Raw genomic sequence first — 7,923 nt, 5'->3', positions numbered from 1 at the left:
TGACTCCCTACTGGTTCGATTAAACCTTGGTTTCTTGCGAGGAAACTTGCCGCTGTGCGCATCACACCTTCCTCTTGGGGTTCCCAACGGACGTGTCAACCACACGCATCAAGCAAATTTCCGGCGCCGTTGTCGGGGAGATCAAGACACGTCTGCAGGGGAGTCTCCACTTCTCAATCTCTTTACTTTGTTTTTGTCTTGCTTAGTTTTATTTACTACTTTGTTTGCTGCACTAAATCAAAATACAAAAAAATTATTTGCTAGTTTTACTTTATTTGCTATCTTGTTTGCTATATCAAAAACACAAAAAAAATTAGTTACTTGCATTTACTTTATCTAGTTTGCTTTACTTACTGTTGCTAAAATGAGTAATCCTGAAGTTGAAGTTCGTACATTTAAGCAACGAGGGGGAGAATGTTTAAGAGATGCTTGGTATAGAATTAGTGATGCCCATAATAGGTGCACTAAGAAACACTCCACCACTATCTTACTCAGGAATTTTTATGTTGGTATCTCTAGCTGGAATAGGTATGTTCTTGATAGTCTCGCAAAAGGTAACTTCCTAAGTACTCCTGCATTAGAAGCTAGTTGCATTATTGAGAGTCTATTTGGAATACCTCCTGTTGATGAAGTTAAAACTGAAATCTCTCTTGAAGATATTATGAAAAAATTGGAAACCATAGAGAAAAAAATTCCAAGTATTGAAGCTAAATTGGAAATGTTACTTGATAAAACTGATGAACTTGATAAATCCTTAGGAGGAATTGATGAAAGAATTAGTGTCCTAGGAACTTGTGTTGTCCATGACGATCAAAGCAATAGGATTGACGAACTTGAAAAAGCTATGGGAACTTTGGGTTCAATATTTTCTTCTCTTAAATATAAGGAGAAAGCTTATGTGGGTAAGGAGCAAAAGTTTATGTATGTCTCTAAAGTGCCTAAACCAAAGAAATATTACTATAGGCCTAAAATTGATAAAGCCCTTAGTACCACCACGGATGGGGGAGCTTGTGATAACGATGCACCACCCTTCGATAATACTTGATACACACTTTCGCGCCTAGGCTGAAAGGCGTTAAAGAAAAGCGCTTATGGGAGACAACCCATGTTTTTACCTACAGTACTTTGTTTTTATTTTGTGTCTTGGAAGTTGTTTACTACTGTAGCAACCTCTCCTTATCTTAGTTTAGTGTTTTGTTGTGCCAAGTAAAGTCGTTGATAGTAAAGTTCATACTAGATTTGGATTACTGCGCGAGAAACAGATTTCTTTGCTGTCACGAATCTGGGCTGTTTTCCCTGTAGGTAACTCAGAAAATTATGCCAATTTACTTGAGTGATCCTCAGATATGTACGCAACTTTCATTCAATTTGAGCATTTTCATTTGAGCAAGTCTGGTGCCTCGATAAAATTCGTCAATACGAACTGTTCTATTTTGACAGATTCTGCCTTTTATTTCGCATTGCCTCTTTTGCTATGTTGGATGAATTTCTTTGATCCATTAATGTCCAGTAGCTTTATGCAATGTCCAGAAGTGTTAAGAATGATTGTGTCACCTCTGAACATGTTAATTTTTATTGTCACTAACCCTCTAATGAGTTGTTCTAAGTTTGGTGTGGAGGAAGTTTTCAAGGATCAAGAGAGGAGTATGATGCAACATGATCAAGGAGATTGAAAGCTCTAAGCTTGGGGATGCCCCGGTGGTTCACCCCTGCATATATCAAGAAGACTCAAGCGTCTAAGCTTGGGGATGCCCAAGGCATCCCCTTCTTCATCGACAACATTATCGAGTTCCTCCCCCGAAACTATATTTTTATTCCATCACATCTTATGTGCTTTTCTTGGAGCGTCGGTTTGTTTTTGTTTTTTGTTTTGTTTGAATAAAATGGATCCTAGCATTCACTTTGTGGGAGAGAGACACGCTCCGCTGTAGCATATGGACAAGTATGTCCTTGGTTTCTACTCATAGTATTCATGGCGAAGTTTCTTCTTCGTTAAATTGTTATATGGTTAGAATTGGAAAATGATACATGTAGTAATTGCTATTAATGTCTTGGGTAATGTGATACTTGGCAATTGTTGTGCTCATGTTTAAGCTCTTGCATCATATGCTTTGCACCCATTAATGAAGAAATACATAGAGCATGCTAAAATTTGGTTTGCATATTTGGTTTCTCTAAGGTCTAGATAATTTCTAGTATTGAGTTTGAACAACAAGGAAGACGGTGTAGAGTCTTATAATGTTTTCAATATGTCTTTTATGTGAGTTTTGCTGCACCGGTTCATCCTTGTGTTTGTTTCAAATAAGCCTTGCTAGCCTAAACCTTGTATCGAGAGGGAATACTTCTCGTGCATCCAAAATACTTGAGCCAACCACTATGCCATTTGTGTCCACCATACCTACCTACTACATGGTATTTTCCGCCATTCCAAAGTAAATTGCTTGAGTGCTACCTTTAAAATTCCATCATTCACCTTTGCAATATATAGCTCATGGGACAAATAGCTTAAAAACTATTGTGGTATTGAATATGTAATTATGCACTTTATCTCTTATTAAGTTGCTTGTTGTGCGATAACCATGTTCACTGGGGACGCCATCAACTACTCTTTGTTGAATTTCATGTGAGTTGCTATGCATGTTTGTCTTGTCTGAAGTAAGTGCGATCTACCACCTTATGGTTAAGCATGCATATTGTTAGAGAAGAACATTGGGCCGCTAACTAAAGCCATGATCCATGGTGGAAGTTTCAGTTTTGGACATATATCCTCAATCTCATATGAGAAAATTATTAATTGTTGTTACATGCTTATGCATAAAAGAGGAGTCCATTATCTGTTGTCTATGTTGTCCCGGTATGGATGTCTAAGTTGAGAATAATCAATAGCGAGAAATCCAATGCGAGCTTTCTCCTTAGACCTTTGTACGAGCGGAATAGAGGTACCCCTTTGTGACACTTGGTTAAAACATGTGCATTGTGATGATCCGGTAGTCCAAGCTAATTAGGACAAGGTGCGGGCACTATTAGTATACTATGCATGAGGCTTGCAACTTGTAAGATATAATTTACATGATACATATGCTTTATTACTACCGTTGACAAAATTGTTTCATGTTTTTCAAAATCAAAGCTCTAGCACAAATATAGCAATCGATGCTTTTCCTCAATGGAGGACCATTCTTTTACTTTCAATGTTGAGTCAGTTCACCTATCTCTCTCCACCTCAAGAAGCAAACACTTGTGTGAACTGTGCATTGATTCCTACATATTTGCTTATTGCACTTATTATATTACTCTATGTTGACAATATCCATAAGATATACATGCTACAAGTTGAAAGCAACCGCTGAAACTTAATCTTCCTTTGTGTTGCTTCAATGCTTTTACTATGAATTATTGCTTTATGAGTTAACTCTTATGCAAGACTTATTGATGCTTGTCTTGAAGTGCTATTCATGAAAAGTCTTTGCTATATGATTCACTTGTTTACTCATGTCATATACATTGTTTTGATCGCTGCATTCACTACATATGCTTTACAAATAGTATGATCAAGGTTATGATGGCATGTCACTCCGGAAATTATACGTGTTATCGTTTTATCCGCTCGGGACGAGCGAGAACTAAGCTTGGGGATGCTGATACGTCTCCGACGTATCGATAATTTCTTATGTTCCATGCCACATTATTGATGTTATCTACATGTTTTATGCACACTTTATGTCATATTCGTGCATTTTCTGGAACTAACCTATTAACAAGATGCCGAAGTGCCGATTCTTGTTTTCTGCTGTTTTTGGTTTCGAAATCCTAGTAACGAAATATTCTCGGAATTGGACGAAATCAACGCCCAGGGTCCTATTTTGCCACGAAGCTTCCAGAAGTCCGAAGAGGAGACGAAGAGGGGCCACGAGGGGACCACACCCTAGGGCGGCGCGGCCCCCCCCCTTGGCCGCACGGCCCTGTGGTGTGGGGCCCTCGTGCCGCCTCCTGACCTGCCCTTCCGCCTACTTAAAGCCTCCGTTGCGAAAACCCCGTACCGAGAGCCACGATACGGAAAACCTTCCGGAGACGCCGCCGCCGCCGATCCCATCTCGGGGGATCCGAGAGATCGCCTCCGGCACCCTGCCGGAGAGGGGAATCATCTCCCGGAGGACTCTACGCCGCCATGGTCGCCTCCGGAGTGATGTGTGAGTAGTCTACCCCTGGACTATGGGTCCATAGCGGTAGCTAGATGGTTGTCTTCTCCCCATTGTGCTATCATTGTCGGATCTTGTGAGCTGCCTAACATGATCAAGATCATCTATCCGTAATTCTATATGTTGCGTTTGTTGGGATCCGATGAATAGAGAATACTTGTTATGTTGATTATCAAAGTTATATCTATGTGTTGTTTATGATCTTGCATGCTCTCCGTTACTAGTAGATGCTCTGGCCAAGTAGATGCTTGTAACTCCAAGAGGGAGTATTTATGCTCGATAGTGGGTTCATGCCCGCATTGACACCGGGACGAGTGACGAAAGTTCTAAGGTTGTGTTGTGCTGTTGCCACTAGGGATAAAACATTGATGCTATGTCTAAGGATGTAGTTGTTGATTACATTACGCACCATACTTAATGCAATTATCTGTTGCTTTGCAACTTAATACTGGAGGGGGTTCGGATGATAACCTGAAGGTGGACTTTTTAGGCATAGATGCAGTTGGATGGCGGTCTATGTACTTTGTCGTAATGCCCAATTAAATCTCACTATACTCATCATGATATGTATGTGCATGGTCATGCCCTCTTTATTTGTCAATTGCCCAACCGTAATTTGTTCACCCAACATGCTTGTTTATCTTATGGGAGAGACACCTCTAGTGAACTGTGGACCCCGGTCCAATTCTCTATACTGAAATACAATCTATTGCAATACTTGTTCTACTGTTTTCTGCAAACAATCATCTTCCACACAATACGGTTAATCCTTTGTTACAGCAAGCCGGTGAGATTGACAACCTCACTCGTTTCGTTGGGGCAAAGTACTTTGGTTGTGTTGTGCGGGTTCCACGTTGGCGCCGGAATCTCCGGTGTTGCGCCGCACTACATCCCGCCGCCATCAACCTTCAACGTGCTTCTTGACTCCTACTGGTTCGATTAAACCTTGGTTTCTTACTGAGGGAAACTTGCCGCTGTGCGCATCACACCTTCCTCTTGGGGTTCCCAACGGACGTGTCAACCACACGCATCAAGGGGCAGGGTAGGCAACGACGCGACATGGGTGTGGCGCAGGGGAGGGGCTCGAGTTGTGTGGCGAGTGGTTTGTGTGACACTTGCAGACGGGGCTGGGTGTACAAGAGAGGGACATGCATGAACGTGGTGATTGTCCGCACCAACCCATTTCAGCCTAAATTTAGGTTTGAAATGGGCTCTCGAAGATGCCTTGATCTGTTTGCATCGGCCATTGGGCTGGGTTTTTTATGTCCTTTCTATTCACTCGGAGCAAAACGGACATCCGTGATGCGTTTGAGTTGGGCCGTTGTCCTACTCCGAGCGGCCAGCATGGCCAGCTCTTCCTTCCTCATCCGCTTTTTGATAACCGACCCTGCAAAAATACTACTCCCTTCGAATTAACATGCGCACGCGTGGTTTAAGAAAGGACAGTGCTGAGAATCCTTCGGAGGATTAATTCTTCCGAACCTCCGAGTCCTCGAAGCGACACGTGTCCTCCAGGACCACCATCGGTGCGTGTACAGTTTTACCTCTTCCCAGCACACAAAAAAGGGAAACCAAAAGAGTTCATCACGCCATTCACGCGGAAACAATGCCGCACGGCGCGCACCACTGAACCTGACGCACGAATAAAAGGCCTGGCCAAGACCACGCTGGCAGCGCGTCAACTCCGGCTGGAAGCACCGCCCCCTCTCCTTGTAGCACCTGTACGTCGTCCTTGTAGCATCGCCTCCCACCGATGGAAGCATCGTCGTCCACCTATGGCAGCACCACCGCCACCGCTTGCAGCAGCCGACCTTTGCAGCTCCGACGTCTGGTGTTTGCAGCTCCGGCGGTCGGCGTCCGCAGCAGCTGCTATCGGCCTTTGCAGCTCCGGCGGCCGGTCCTTGCAGCTTCGACATCCGGCGTTTGCAGCTCCGGTGGCCGGCGTCCGCAGTAGCTGGTCTCGGCCTTTGCAGCTCCGGCGGCCGGTCATTGCAGCTCTGACGGCCGGCGTTTGCAGCTCCGGCGGCCGGCGTCCGCCACCGCTTGCAGCAGTCGCTATCGGCATTTGCAGCTCCGGCGGCCGGCCTTTGCAGCACCAGCGCTGGGCTCCGCCGCCACCGCCCGGACTCGTGGTACGCAGCAGTGCCACCTCCCCTTGTAGCAGCTACCGCCGCCGCTCGAAGCAGCGAAGGCCTGCTGTAGTAGCACCGACAGCCTTGCCTTGTAGCACCGCCGTGGCGCCGCCTCCCCTTGCAGCAGCTACGGCTGCCGCTCGAAGCAGCGCCGACCTGTTGTAGAAGCACCGGCGTCCTGCCTTGTAGTACGGCCATGGCGTCGCCTCCCCTTACTGTAGCAAGGTTGACCGCTTGCAGAGTTGTCTCCCTCTTGCTGCAGCAGCACCCCCATAAAAGCGATGCCTAACTCCACCACACCGCCGGCGGGCAGCATCTGGCTGGATTTCTCGGCCGCGAGCTATCGCCGGCTGTGGCCGAACTGCATAGTTGGAGGAGCCTGGGCGGGCGGGGCGCGGCTGCATGAGAAGCCTGAGTGGAGGAGAAGGGCGTGGGTGCCGGCGGGAGGAGAAGGACGTGGCTGCCAGCGGGAAACCGGGGCAATCGCTTAGGGACAGACACATAGCTCGGTTGGGGAAGAAAGAAGACACAAGAAGAAGATAAGGTATGAGAACATGGTGGGACCCACATGATTTATTGCGTTCTCGGACACGCGTCGCGCGGTCGACCCGGAGGTTGTAATCCATCGCAGCCTCCGCCTGTATAGAAGCATTTTCCTTTAAAAAAATGCTTCAATTATTATTTTGGTCCATAAAATATGGAACATATCACATATGTCATAAAAATTATATCACAAGAAACCGCTTTTAGATATGAATCTAAGGTATAGATTTTGTAGACATATAATTATATTTTATTATTCAAATTAATATTACTAGTTAAAGTTTGTTTTAAACTACAACTGTATTTGTTAACCAGAGGAAGTAGTAAGCAAATCAACTCTAATCAGAAAATCATCTCACGCTCTCTCACTCCTATATAAAGTCCCCTTCCCGGCCTCCTCGCTGACTCACCATTTCTTTTCTCGCGTGAAAACAATAACAGAAATCCACTGCACAAAAAGGTTTCCGGAAAGAGAAGCAGAACCCTCGTCTCCGGCGACCGCCATGGTGGACTCTCCCCGGAGTTCCGCCGACGGCGACGGCGGTGTTGGGGGCAGTGGCGGCGGGAAGCGCCGTTCGTCGTCGCCGCCTCTGCCCTTCGGTTCTCCCGTCAAGCGCTCCAAGGTGAGCTCGGCTCGGCCTGCCCTCCTCCCGCGCCGCCGCGCGAGTGTTCCGTGTCGATTTGGACGTCTCGGGTTGACCCAACCTGGCCTCGCAGGCGGAGGTGAGGGCGGAGGGGGATGCGGAGTCGGAGAAGCGCGAGGAGGACGCGCCCGTGGCCGCGGCGGCGAAGGAGAAGGTGCCGTGGGCGAAGCTGATATCGCAGAGCCAGCAGGTGCGTGTACGAATCGGGGTTGCTCAGTTCTCGGTTCTCCATTCTCGTCACGATTCTGGCCAGGGTTCCATGCTTTGCTCATTGGGGGCGAATGCTCTGCTTCTTGATGGTTCTTGGCGGGTTGGTTGGTCTCGGTATCTACGTTTTAGAGCTCGTTTGCATCGGTTTCCGATTGGTTCGTCGCCTCCAATGTTCATTCGGGAGACTCGAATGTG

The sequence above is a fragment of the Lolium rigidum genome, chromosome 5 (assembly GCF_022539505.1).
Source record: "Lolium rigidum isolate FL_2022 chromosome 5, APGP_CSIRO_Lrig_0.1, whole genome shotgun sequence".
NCBI lineage: Eukaryota > Viridiplantae > Streptophyta > Magnoliopsida > Poales > Poaceae > Lolium > Lolium rigidum.
This window is presented reverse-complemented; position numbering follows the sequence as displayed.